This window comes from Stegostoma tigrinum, chromosome 6 (genome assembly GCF_030684315.1).
Source record: "Stegostoma tigrinum isolate sSteTig4 chromosome 6, sSteTig4.hap1, whole genome shotgun sequence".
In the NCBI taxonomy this organism is placed as follows: domain Eukaryota; kingdom Metazoa; phylum Chordata; class Chondrichthyes; order Orectolobiformes; family Stegostomatidae; genus Stegostoma; species Stegostoma tigrinum.
Genome location: NC_081359.1, coordinates 97218798 through 97232755, shown reverse-complemented (window position 1 = coordinate 97232755; position 13958 = coordinate 97218798).

The window sequence follows — 13958 nt, the reverse complement described above, 5'->3', positions numbered from 1 at the left end:
CTGAATTGCCTACTCCAAGTGCTTATGATTTTACCTCCCCTTCCAAGCATTAAGGATGTGCCAGCTGAAGTACTGAACCCTGTAAGGGTGGCAGATTCTATTCTCTAAAGGGGGAAGGTGACACAGTGGTTAAATCACTGAATTAGTAAATAGAGAGGGAGGCCTAATATTCAGGTGTGGATACAAGTCCTTTCATGGCAAATGGTATAATCTGAATGCTACAATAAATTTGAATTAATAAAAGTCTTGAATTAAAGCTAGGCTGTATGGCCCCAAAACTATTGTTACAATGTTGATAACGATTATTGTTAAAAACCCATTTGGTTCACCGATCTGCCACCCTTACCCATTCTCACTCACACACGACTCTAGACCCTATAGTTGTCTCTTAAGTTGTCCTCTGTAATGGCCGAGAAAATCTTTCACTTCAAAGACTGTTAATGTACAGCTTATAAAAAAGGACATTAATAAACCACGTGAAAGTTTTCAATGTTCATTGACAGCATTATCAGTGTTACTGAAACTAGGTTTCAAATAGATAGAACATGTTTAAATATACAGAGCAGTTGAGGGCAATGGGAAGCTGTCATGAAAGTGGAATCGAGCGCTTGGGGCATTGAAGCCAAAATCTTACAGAATGGATAGTTTGGCTTGATGGCTGAATAGCCTACTCTGTTCCTGTTCATCAGTTCAATTCCAGATTTATCTTCTGCAGTTTCCATGGTGAGATTTGAAACTGGCCCTGGAACAGGTTCAGAGGAGATTCGCGAGAATGGACAGAAATGAAAAGCTTAAAATATGAGGAATGTTTGAGGACTCTGGGTCTATATTTGATGGAGCTTAGAAGGATGAGGGGGGATCTAATTGAAACTTACAGAATACTGAATGGCCTGGACAGAGTGGATGTTGGGAAGATGTTTCCATTGATAGGAGAGACCAGGACCCATGTGCACAGCCTTAGAGAAAAGGGAAGACCTATTAGAATGGAGATAAGGAGAAACTTCTTAGGCCAGAGAGTTGTGAATCCATGGAATTCATTGCCACGGAAGGTTGTGGAGGCCAGATCATTGTGAAAATTTAAGACAGAGATAACAAAGTGTGTAGCTGGATGAACACAGCAGGCCAAGCAGCATCTCAAGCTGACATTTCGGGCCTAGACCCTTCATCAGAGAGGGAGATGGGAAGAGGGTTCTAAAATAAATAGGGAGAGAGGGGGAGGCGGACCGAAGATGGATAGAGGAGAAGATAGGTGGAGAGAAGAGTATAGGTAGGGAGGTGGGCAGGGGATAGGTCAGTCCGGGGAGGACGGACAGGTCAAGGGGGTGGGATGAGGTTGGTAGGTAGGAAATGGAGGTGTGGCTTGAGGTGGGAGGAAGGGATGGGTGAGAGGAAGAACAGGTTAGGGAGGTAGGGACGAGCTGGGCTGGTTTTGTGATGCAGTTGGGGGAGGGGACGAGTTGAGCTGGTTTTGGGATGCAGTGGGGTGAGGGGTCGAACTGGGCTGGTTTTGGGATGCAGTGGGGGAGGGGGAGATTTTGAAGCTTGTGAAGACAGAGATAGATAGGTTCTTGATAGTCAAGGGTATCAAAGGTTACGGGGAGAAAGCGGGAGAATGGCATTGAGAAACCTATCAGCTATGATTGAATGGCAGAGCAGACCTGATGGGCTGAATGGCCTAATTTCTGTTCCTATGTTTTATGGTCACATCTGCAGAGCACACAGTTGGGCCTCTGGATTGCTAGTCTGGTGATGTCATTACTATGCCACCATCTCCCCAAATACTGACAATTAGTTGTCGGGGGTGAGGGGGAGAGACAGCATGCAGTCAGTGGCCATTTTGTGAGTACATCCTTACTTGTCTCAACTTCACTGAAGGGAGGAAACTGACTTTCAGGAATGTGCAGAATTGCTGGTGTGGGTGGTAAACAGTGGTTCATTTGTACCTTATCAATGCATCACCTTTTGTACTCAGTGTGCTTTGGGGACCCACAGGCTGTCACATGACAATGAAAGAAATGGGGTATACAGTGGCTGATGGCGTGTTTCTTTTTCCCCTCAACTCATTCATGGGCTGAGGGCATTGTTGGCATGTACCAGCATTTATTGTCCATCCCTAATTGCCCTGAGGGCAGTTAGGAGTCAACCACTTTGCTGCGGGTCTGTAGTCACATGTAGGCCAGACCAGGTAAGGATGACAATTTTCTTCTAAAGGACATTAGTGAATCAGATGGGTTTTTCTAACAATCAACAATGGATTCATGGTCATCTTAATTCCAGATATCTACTGAATTCAAATTCCACTATCTGCTGTGGTGGGATTTGAACCCGGGTCCCCAGAATGTTATCTGGGTCAATAGCCCAGCGATAACGCTACTAGGCCATGCCTCCCCTCAAATTCCTTGTTCAGCTCTGTTCTTTTCCAATGTTGGCAATGAACGCGCAAACTAAAACTACCAAATACAGTTGAACCTTCTCAAGCTCAGCTAGGGACAGACAATAAATGTTGGCCAGCGAGTGACACCCATGTCCCACAAGAGAATGAAAAAGGGTAGAACTACTGGGTTGATAATGAAGAGGTGTTTCAGTTACTTCAAAACAATTTCATTTCTTCCAGGAATAGCAAGAGCTAAGAAATGTCTTGATGTGGGATAATGCCAAAATTAAAAGGTAACACTTGACGAAGTATCCCAAAGCATTTCATTGGAGCATTAGAAAACAAAGTATGACAGCAAGTCAATGAAGAATATAGCAGGAAAGCTCTCACATTTCCTATCTTAAAGGACATGAATGAGCCTGTCGATTTTGTATTGGCTATACACCAGTGTCACATACATTTTTAAAGCGACCTGCATTTTACTTCTGGATTTTTTAAGATCAAAATTGAAATTCTCAAAACATGACAGGAAGTATAAATCACTAAAAGCTACTGGACAGCTGCCAAAAACAATTAAAAGAGCTAATGGAATGTTGGTCTTTATCTCAAGAGGTCTTATCTACAGAGGATAGGAAGAATTATTCAATTTCCATTATGTTCTTGAACAAAAGTAGCAGGAACTCAGGAAGTAGGAGCAGGAGAAGGCTATTCAGCCCATTGATCCTGCTCTGACACTCAGCAGGACAATGTCTGACCCGCCTCAATGCCATTTCCCTCTAGTCTCCCTGAAATCCCCTGATATCTTTAAGGTCAAGGTTAAGTGGGTGACGTTGGGGTTGTTCCCCTTAGAACAAAATGGCTTGAGAGGGTATTTGATCCGAAATATCAAGATTATGGCAGGTTTGGCTAAAATAAATAAAGAAAAGCCATTTCCATTAGTTGAAAGTTCAAGGACGAGGGGACACATGGAATGTGGGATTAAGAATTGTAAGGAAGGTACAAACGCATGGCAGATGCAGTACAATGTGACTAAATGTAACATTATATAATTCAGTGAGAAAAACAGAAAGGAAGAGTACCAATGACACAGCAGTATGGATGTACAAAGGATGCCCTTGTGGAAACATAGAATCCCTCCAGCACAGGCAGATGCCATTCAACCTGCACCAATCCTCCAAAGCGCATCCTCTCCAGACCACCATTATTCATGGCTAATCCACCTAGCCTGCATATTCATAGACACTACAGGACAATTTAGCATGGCCAAGCCTCCGAATCTGCACATCTTTGGACTGTGGGAGGAAACGACAGCACCCAGTGGAAACCCATGCAGACACAGGGAGAATGTGCAAACTCCACATAGACAGTCACCTAAGGCTGGAATTGAACCCGAGTCCCTGGTGCCATGAAGTAGGAGTGCTAACCACTGAGCCAGCATGGCTGCCTCAGTCAATTGTACACCTGTTAATAAAAACAGATAGGCAGGTGCAGCAAACAATTAGGAAGCCAAATAGTACATTGCTCTTATGCAAGAAGGTTTAAATTGAGAAGTAGGAATGCCTTACCGCAGTTACATAGGTCTTGATGAGACCGCGCTTGGAGTATTTCATGCAGTTTTGTCCTCCCCTCCTAAGAAAGGATATGTTTGGCATCAAGGGAGTGCAGCGGAAGTTCACTAGTCTGTTATAGGAAAGGCAGCAATGTCCTATGAGAACAGACCATTTGAGAATGTGATGTAGAAAGATTTCTTCACCCAAAACAGTAGTGAACTATTGGATTTCTCTACCACAGAAGGCTATGGAGGCCAATTCACTTAATATAATCTGGGAAGAGATAGATACATTTTTAGATATTAAAGGCATGGGGGACTAGGGGACAAAGCGGGGATGGAGGATTAGCCGTGATCATATTGATGGTAAAGGCTTAAAGGGGCTGACTGGACTACTTCTTTCCCTAGTTTGTACGTTTAAGATTTTGGGAAGAGATGCAGAGGAAATATAGGAATGAACTTTATTTCACAGCGAGCGGACGTGGATCTCACTGCTGTGATGCTGGTGGAAACAGAGACAGTCGGTGACCTGAAATAGCCACTTGAATGAACTTTGCTGGAAAGGATACAGCAGATGAATGGGACAGACCAGATTGCTCCATGTACAGCCGGCATGAACACATTAGGCCAAATACTCTTTCGTGCCATTATATATATACTGTTGGTGCTGACTTTCAAAGAAACAATATGCTCTTTCATTGAACCCAGTGTTTGGCTGTAGCTTCCATTTCCCATTTATAATGCCCTCTGTATATTAATGCTGCTGAACGCTTTTTCTTTTAATTATCTCAAGATAGGCAGGAAAAGACTTGCATTGCTTGCATGGATCAAAGACGTTAAGGGTCAAAGTTGACTGTGTCTGATGGGATTACTGAGCTACTCAGTCAAAGGTTACCAAGGGCTGAAAATTTTTGACTTCTTCGAAATAATCCTCGAGTCAAGTCAGTCAGAAACCCAATCAGGCATTGATGCAGGGTGCTAAGGCTAATTGATGATAAGGAAACAACATAGTAAGAATACTTAAGTGGGGAAGAAATATTTTACACTGAGCGACTAAGCATCATTAAGACTTATGTATTAAATGCTTATTGGTGACTGCAGAGGTAAGCAGCCCCCATTTCAGATACAATGGTTGGAAACGATAGCTTGATGCAACAATGATCAACTTCACTTCAAGTGGGGTCGTGATTTAAAAACAAAGGGAGGTTGGACAAGATACCATTGTTTCTGTGACATTCTGGTTGAGAGATATACCTTCATATGGACCAGAGGAACAGGGCAAGGCCATTCAGCCCTCAAGGCTACTGCATTGTACAATTAGATCATGGCTTTTCCACATTTCAATTCTATTTACCCATCCTGCTTCCACAGTTTTGCATATCCTTCTCTAACAAAATAAATATTAAATTAAAGTCATTATTAAATTCCAGTTTTGATATTTTTCACTTGACTCAGCCTGTGCAGCTTTTTTTTTGGGGGCGGAGTGGGGTGAGAAGTTTCTGATTGCCTCCACACTTTGAATGAAGAGGGGTTTCCCCAGCCATACGTCTGATGAGTTAAGCTCTAAATTTAAAGTTAGGTTCACCACAGAAACTATTAGTTGGAGTACTATGCCTTTCTCCAGAATAAAGGAGATGAGTTAAAGCTGCCGTAGTCTTACTTGACCAGGGGCGCTGTCCCATTAGACAGAGGTGACTGGTGGTGGTTTAACCTAAGGGTCACCAGGCATCAGGTGAGAGGAGCAGTTAAGGAGGAGTGCTCTTCATAGTAACTTCAGCCAGTGATGGGAATTGAACCCATGCTGTTGACATTACACTGTTTTGCGAACCAATGTCCAGCCAACCGAGTTAGCCTTAAAGAGACGAAGTAGTGAGGAGGGAGGGGGCGGTGTCATCAGGTCAGCTGCCTGGGTCCAGGCTATCTGTCATTTCCATCAGATTCTGTCTCATGTGGAGTCTGGAAGGTGGGAAAGTAATCGGAGAAAACATCCAGGTTGATCTCAATTTCGGGGAGGATCATTGTATTGGTAGGGCTGAGTGGCCACTTGTCCTAGATCTTACGAGACCATCCCAAATTTGTGATTATTCCAGGATTGTTCGGACCTTGGGATCATGTGTAAGTGCAGTATACAGCTCTGTTGTTTACCCTTGGGAGCCCACACTCAAACATTTCCCTGTACACTTCATCTCTCCCACACTTCATCTATACCTCCTCGCCCCCACCCTTTGATGTGATGAGTTCATTCATGCTGAAATATCTTTTCGTTTTTCCACCAACACTTGCCCCAAGATTCTGGTAGTTTCAGTGATGTGTAACTAAATACCCAACTCCCTTGGAAATGGGAGGGGATTCCCAAAAGACTAGCTCTCGACACAAGGTGATACTCATGGGTGAAAAATGGTGTGAAGAGAGAATTTTCTGACCTGATGTTGTTCAAGAGAGTGAGTGGAGGCTGAAGGAATGTGGTAAGATCCATGGATCTGAGAGCAAAAAACAAAAGAATGGTAATGACAACTAGACCCTGTGGTCCCCAACACTTTTGTGACATTGTGAATCCAGAACCAAAGTATTTATTGAATGAGAGAGATGGTAGGAACTGCAGATGCCGGAGAATCTGAGATATCATGGTGTGAAGCTGGATGAACACAGCAGGCCAAGCAGCATCAGAGGAGCAGGAAAGTCTGACTTTTTGGGTCTGGACACTTTTTCAGCAAGAAGAAAGAAGGGTCTAGGCCCGAAACATCAGCTTTCCTGCTCCTCTGATGCTGCTTGGCCTGCTGTGTTCACCAGGTCTACACCTTGTTATCTCAGATTCTCCAGCATCTGCAGTTCCTATTATCCCTCAAGTCTGAAGATAGTTTATTTCCTCTTTCTAGCTGCTGTAAGCTATCACTTTTGTGTTGCAGCACCTAATGTCAATGCCATCTCATCATCACTCTGACATCCCAAAAGACTCTGAAAAGGGATTTATAATTTTGAATAGCTGACTTGGCTTTAGATTGGACATCATTACCGTGATTTAATTAAACAGCTCTTATCGAACAACATTATTAAAATAGTTCCTTTGGTAAATCAGTTAAGAAGCAGTTGTCCTCTGTGTAGAATTGAGCAGCTAAAACCCATGTTTAATCCTCGGTTTGTATGAATGAGATTGGAGCAGTAGCAGATCATTTGGGCTCTTGAGTCTGCTGCACCATTTGATAAGATCACGGCTGTTTGTTTGTGTTTGAAATTCCACAATATAATTTGTCCCTAATAATTCTTGATTCCCTTTGCCTGAAGAGAATCTACTGACCTCAGCCTTAAAAATATTCAATGACCCCTCCTCCACGACCGTTGAAAGAGTTCAAAAGTTGCACAGCCCACGGAAGGAAAAAAAAAATTCTTCTTATTTCTGCCCTGAGAGGACGACCCAGAATTTTAAAAGGTGGCCCCTTAAATCTGGACTGACCCATGTCCACTTTGTTAAGACTACACAGGATCTTATACCTTTTAAACAAATTACACCTAGTTCTGCCACACTCCAGGACAAACAATATGTTCATTTGAAAATACACTCATTCCAGGTATCAACCTATTAACTCTCCTTTGAACTGCCTACAATACATTTAAATTCATTCTTTAAATAAGAAAACCAAAAGTGCATGCAATAGTCAAGATGTGGTCTCACCAATGCCCTGCATAACTGAAGCAGAACATCCTTACTTTTATGTTCAATTCCTCTCATAATAAAGATTAATATCCCATTAGCCTTCCTGTTTACCTGCTGTATTTGTACACTAACCTTTCGTGACTTATGCAGTAGAACTCCTAAATACCTCTGCACCCAGAATTCTGGAGTCATTCTCAATTTAAGAAAAAAACTCTGCTTTTTTATTCTTCCTGCCAAAATGAACCATTTCACATTTTCCCACTTTATACTCAGAAATAAGACCTATTTATTCCTGACTCTCTGCTTTCTGTTAGCAGGCCAGCCCTCTACCCAGGCTGATAAATTACCTTTAACCCCATGTTATTTTACCTTGTGTGTTAAATATTTGTACAGCACCTTATCAATTGCCTCTGGAAGTTAGATCTACAGGGTCCCCATTCTCCACTTTGCTTGTTACATCTTTGAAGAACTCCAGAAAATTAGTCAAACATGATTTACCCTTCATAAAACCATAGAGACTCTGATAGATTGTGTTTTGACTTTCCAAATGTCCTGTTATTGCTTCCTTAATAATGCATTCTAATGAATATGGATAGGTGAGATGAATAGGCCAAAATTTGGCAAATGGAATTTAACATGCTTAAGTGTGAGGTCATCCATTTTCCTGGGAAGAGCAGAAGGGCAACTTATTAGCCAAATGAGGAGAAACTTCAAAGTGCTTTGGTGCAGAGGGATCTGGGTGTCCTTGTGCATGAATTACAAAAAATTAATATGCAGGTACAGCAGGCAATAGGAATGCAAATGGAATGTTGGCACTTATTGCTAAAGCAATAAAGCATAAACATAAGAAGTATTGCTGCCACTGTACAAGGCTTTAGTGAAACCAGATCTGGAGTATTGCATACAGTTTTGATCTTCTTGTTTGAGAAGGGTTGTAGTTGCATCGGAGGCAGTTCAGAATAGATTCACTAGATTGATTCCACAGATGAGGTATCTATCTTATGAAGAGAGATTGAGCAGTTTAGTCCTATACTCTCTAAAGTTTAGAAGAAGGCGATGAGATCTAACTGAGGTATTTAAAATGCGAGAGGGGATTGACAAAGTAGATGTAGAGAGGGTGTTTTCCCTTGTGGGATAATCTAGATAAAGGATGAGGGGTAGCAGATTCAAAACAGAGATGAGGAGAAATTATTTCCCTCAAATCTGTGGAATTCACTATCCCAGAATGCAGTGGATGCTAGTACGTTGAGTAAATTTAAAGAGGAGCTAGACAGATTTTAAATAGTAAGGGTTGAGGGATTATTAAGAGCAGGCAGGAAAATGGAGTTGAGGCTAAGAGGCTGAATTGTGTATTCCATCTTTGAGTTCTTATCTTCTTCTGTTCTTACTTGGCAGGTTTTTGCCCACACACTCAAATTATCTATATCTCTCTGCAACATCTTTATGTTTTCTTCACTATGTACTTTCTTATCTATCATGATATCATCTACAAATTTAACTGCCATGCTTTTGCTCCTCTCATTAGTTTAAATTGTGAAAACTTGAGGACACATCACAGAGCCCTGTTGGACTCCAGTCCTCACATTCTGCTCTCCTTCATCCACCGCACATGTCACTTCTTCAAAAGATTCCAATAAATATGTTAATATGATTTCTCTTTGATGATCCCAAGCTGACTCTTCCCAAGCTTTTCTTAGTTTGCAGACATAATCTCTTTAACGATTGATTTTAACCTTCTCCATGACAAATGACAAGTCAACTGGCCTATAGTTTCCTGTTTTCTGCCTCTCTTCCTTGTTGTATGGCAAGGTTATATTTGCAGATTTCTAATTTGTTGAAATCTTCACTGAATGTAGAAAATCTTGGAAAATTAACACTAACAGTACCTTGTTCTGAAGAGGGGTCACCGGACTTGAAATGTTGACTCTGCTTTCATTCATGCGTGGCATGCTGAGTGTCTCTAGTAACTCTGTTTTTGCTATCCCATTAGGTATCTCTTTCAAAATTCTAGGACAGAATTCATCTCAACTTAGGAATTTTGTCAGCTTGTTTGGTACCATTTTCCTTGTGATTGCAATTTTGCTCAGTTTCCCTCTTCCTTTCATCTCCTGACTTACAGCTATAACTGGAATAATTTTTATATCCTCTACGGAGAAAGCAGAAGCAACAAGTGTTTAATTTAGCAGCCATTTCTTTATTATGTACTATTAACTCCTTATTCTCATGTGGTAGAGGACCAATACTCACTTTACTTCCTCTGTTCCTTTCTAAATGCCTGTAGATGCTTTTGTGAATTGCATAACATTCCTAATTATCTTCATGTCATATTTTAATTACTTGCTCCTTATTTTAGTTACAGTCTGTCATTCTTTAGATTCTGAGCACTCATCTTTGCTGTCCCTATCTTCTTCAGCTACTACACATGGTGGGTCCTCCCTTTAATTTTTCTAATATGTAAGGATATACTTATTCTGAGTTGTCCAAACTATCTCTTTGTCTGTCACTGTGTTCCCTAACTTAGTATGGCAGTTCACTGCAGCTAGCTAAATTTTCATGCCCACACAAGTAACCCTTGCTTACGTTTAAGATACTAGTCTTTGACACAATCTTCTCCCTTTCAGACTGGATGTAATATTAAATCATATTTTTGTAGTGGCCACCTCGGTGGGTCTTAAATCTCAGAACACAAATTAATTCTGCCACATTATACAATATCAAGTCTAATTATAACTTGCTTGCTGGTTGTTTCAAAACATGCTGTTCTGACAAACTATCTTGAAAACATTCTATAAACTTCTCATTTTCGTTACTACTGTTAATCTGTTTTTTCCAGTTTATATACAGATTGAAATCACCCACGGACATTGCTGCTCTTTTATCACAAGCACCCAAGATTTCTTCTTCTGCGCTTAGTCCTACATTGTGGGTACATTGTGGTTATAATAAGGCAGCCAATAGATCATTCCCACAGGTGACTTGTTTCCCCTTCTGTTCTTCCGTCTCCAACCAATCCACTTCTATATTCTAATCTCCTGAACCAAAGTTGTTGCTATTTCATAGATACTTGTTTAACAGTGATACCCCTCTGACTTTACCAACTTCCTATTTCTCATGAATGTATAAACCCTTCATTACCCAGGAACCAATTCTTGACATCCTGTAGCCATGTCTCCATGATGGTTATCAACAGATATTTATTTACTTCAATGTGCACTCTTGATTTGCTTCCTTTGATAGGAATGTTATGCACATTCAGATACTAAGCCTGAGGCTTGTCTTTTTGTTATCTTTGCAACACCCAATTTTGATTTATTGATTATTAATTGATTTAGATTGTTAGTGTATTAGCCAGTTTTGAGAAGATTTGTAGCTCAGGTTGAGGTTCTGGATGTGAGTTTGCTCGCTGAGCTGGAAGGTTAGTTTTCAGACGTTTCGTCACCATTCTAGGTAACATCATCAGTGAGCCTCTGACGAAGCGCTGGTGTTACGTCCCGCTTTCTATTTATCTGGTTAGGTTTCCTTGGGTTGGTGATGTCATTTCCTGCATTGGTGATGTCATTTCCTGTTCTTTTTCTCAGGGGATGGTAGATTGGCTCCAAATCAATGTATTTGTTGATGGAGTTCCGGTTGGAATGCCATGCTGCTAGGAATTCTCGTGCGTGTCTCTGTTTGGCTTGTCCTAGGATGGATGTCAGCCAAAGAGAGACACACACGAGAATTCCTAGAAGCATGGCATTCCAACCGGAACTCCATCAACAAACACATTGATTTGGAGCCAATTTACCGTCCCCTGAGAAAAAGAACAGGAAATGACATCACCAATGCAGGAAATGACATCACCAACCCAAGGAAACCTAACCAGATAAATAGAAAGCGGGACGTAACACCAGCGCTTCGTCGGAGGCTCACTGTTGATGTTACCTAGAATGGTGACAAAACATCTGGGAACAGACCTTCAAGCTCAGTGAACCAGCTTACATCTGGAACAAAATAAAGACCCACTCTCTTGTGGACCGAGAGGAAGAGAGCGCGACTGTGTTGGAGGTGAAAGGAAGACGTTGGGTTGGCTGTGCACCCTTGCGACCAGTGGATCTTAATGCTGGCTTCGGCCTAACGCTGGTTCAGGGGAGCAGCCAACCTGCAATGATGGCTGCGGCAAGTGCTCGTGCCCCGGGTCAGGGGGTCCGGAACACCATCCGTGTTTCCGTAAAGAAGGTGGATGAAGGTGCACCCGTGGACCGCACCTTCTTCGTGAAGAGGGTCCTGTTGGACTGTTGCGGGTTCGCTGCTGCGGACATTTACTGCCTGCAGGATTTCCCTGGAGGAGGTTTTTACGATGTGACCTTCAGGAGTGCCAAGCTTTGCGAGCGCTTCCTGGAGGTTTTCAAGGAGAAAGGAGGTGAGGGCCCCCTCTCTGTATTGACTGCTGTCCCGCTGTTTGTGATGCCAGCGCAGAGGAGCCGTATGGTGACTGTACACATGTACAACCCGCATGTGCCAGCACTTGATGTCCTGACCTTCCTTGGAAGGTACGTGAAGGTGGAAGGGGACCTAAATGACATCGTGGACCCCTTTGGCATCTGGACGAGTAAGAGGCAGGTCAAGGTGACACTGAGGATGGGTGCAGACGGGAACGTCGTACACCCACTGTCCAGCTTCGCAATCGGCGGGAGCAGGGGCTACCTGACCTATGCAGGGCAACCTAAAGTCTGCCATGCCTGTGGTAGGTCAGGTCACGTGGCGGCCGACTGCAAAGCCACCATCTGCAGGAACTGCAGGGACGAGGGACACCTTGCAAAGGATTGCCCACAAGAGAAAAGCTGCAACCTTTGCGGGGAAGTGGGCCACCTCTATAGGGCATGCCTGCTACGTCCAGGCCGGTCATCCTAGGCGGAGACTTCAACTGTGTCATCGATGCAGACGGAAGATCCGGTGTGGGGACAGCGGGTGGGGGGAGTCAACTGGACGTCACGTCCAGATTCCTGATGGGCACGGTGAAGGACGCCAAGCTGCTCGACGTCTTCAGCATCCCCGCAGACGGAGCGCAGCAGAGGTACACCTGGTCGCGGCTGAACAGGTCTATTCGCTCAAGGATAGACTTCCTGTTTGTGTCACGGGCGTTCTCGGTCAGGTCCACTGGCGTTGAGCCGGTGTTCTTCTCTGACCACTGCCTCCTGCTGGCCGACTGTCACTTACAGGACGACCAGCCGGCCGGCAAGGGGACGTGGAAGCTCAACACGACTCTGTTGACCCCAAAGAACGTCGAGGAGCTTAAGAGGGAGTACGCCGGTTGGAGAACCGTGAAACCCCTCTTTGAGTCTCCGGGCGACTGGTGGGAGACAGTGAAGGAGAACAGCAAGAGGTTCTTTGTCCTCAAGGGTGTTCGGAAGGCGAGAGAGAGGCGGGGAAAGCTGTTGCGACTCCAGAAAAGGGTGCAGAACCTGCTCCTTCTGCAGTTGATGGGGGTCGATGTCACGGAGGACCTCCGCGAGGAGAGGGGCCAGCAAGCCTCGCTCTTTGCCGCGGAGGCCTCCAGGATAATCCTCCGGTCCAGGGTCCGCTCCGTGGAGCAGGACGAGACATGCTCGCGTTTCTTCTTTCAGAAGGTGCACAAAGAGAGCTCTGCGCTTAGCCGGCTCAAGGAGGATGACGGCTTGGTGACGTCGTCTCGGCCCGACATTTTGAGGATCAGCAGATCCTTCTATGCCGGACTGTACGACACGAAGCCCACGGAGAGCACGGCTTCCGAGTTGTTCCTGCCGTCTATCACAAAGGTCTTAGACGACGGCACAAGGGAATGGCTGGACCGGCCGATATCCCTGGACGAGCTGACCAGAGCCCTCAAGTCCTTGGAGAGGAATAGGACTCCCGGGAGCGACGGCTTACCGGTCGAGCTGTATTCCGCTCTATGGGACCTGGTTGGCCAGGACCTGCTAGAGGTGTACGATAGTGCGCTTCGGGCAGGGGAAATGTGCAAGTCCATGAGGAAGGGCATCATCACCCTCATTTACAAGAGGAAGGGGGAGAGGGAAGAAATTAAGAATTGGCGTCCCATTTCACTATTGAACGTGGACTACAAAATCCTGGCCAAGGTCATAGCCAACCAGGTCAGGTCTGTCCTGGAGTCGGTGATTCACCCTGACCAAACCTGTGTTGTGCCGGGCAGGAGATCGCTGAGAGCCTCGCGCTCATCAGGGATACGATCGCCTACGTGCAGGACAGGCGGGTGGACACCTGCCTCGTCAGCCTGGACCAGGAGAAGGCCTTCGACAGGGTCTCTCATGCTTACATGAGGGACGTCCTCTCCAAATTGGGGTTCGGGGACGGCATCCGCAATTGGATCCGGCTGCTCGACACCAACATCTTTAGCGCAGTCTCGATCA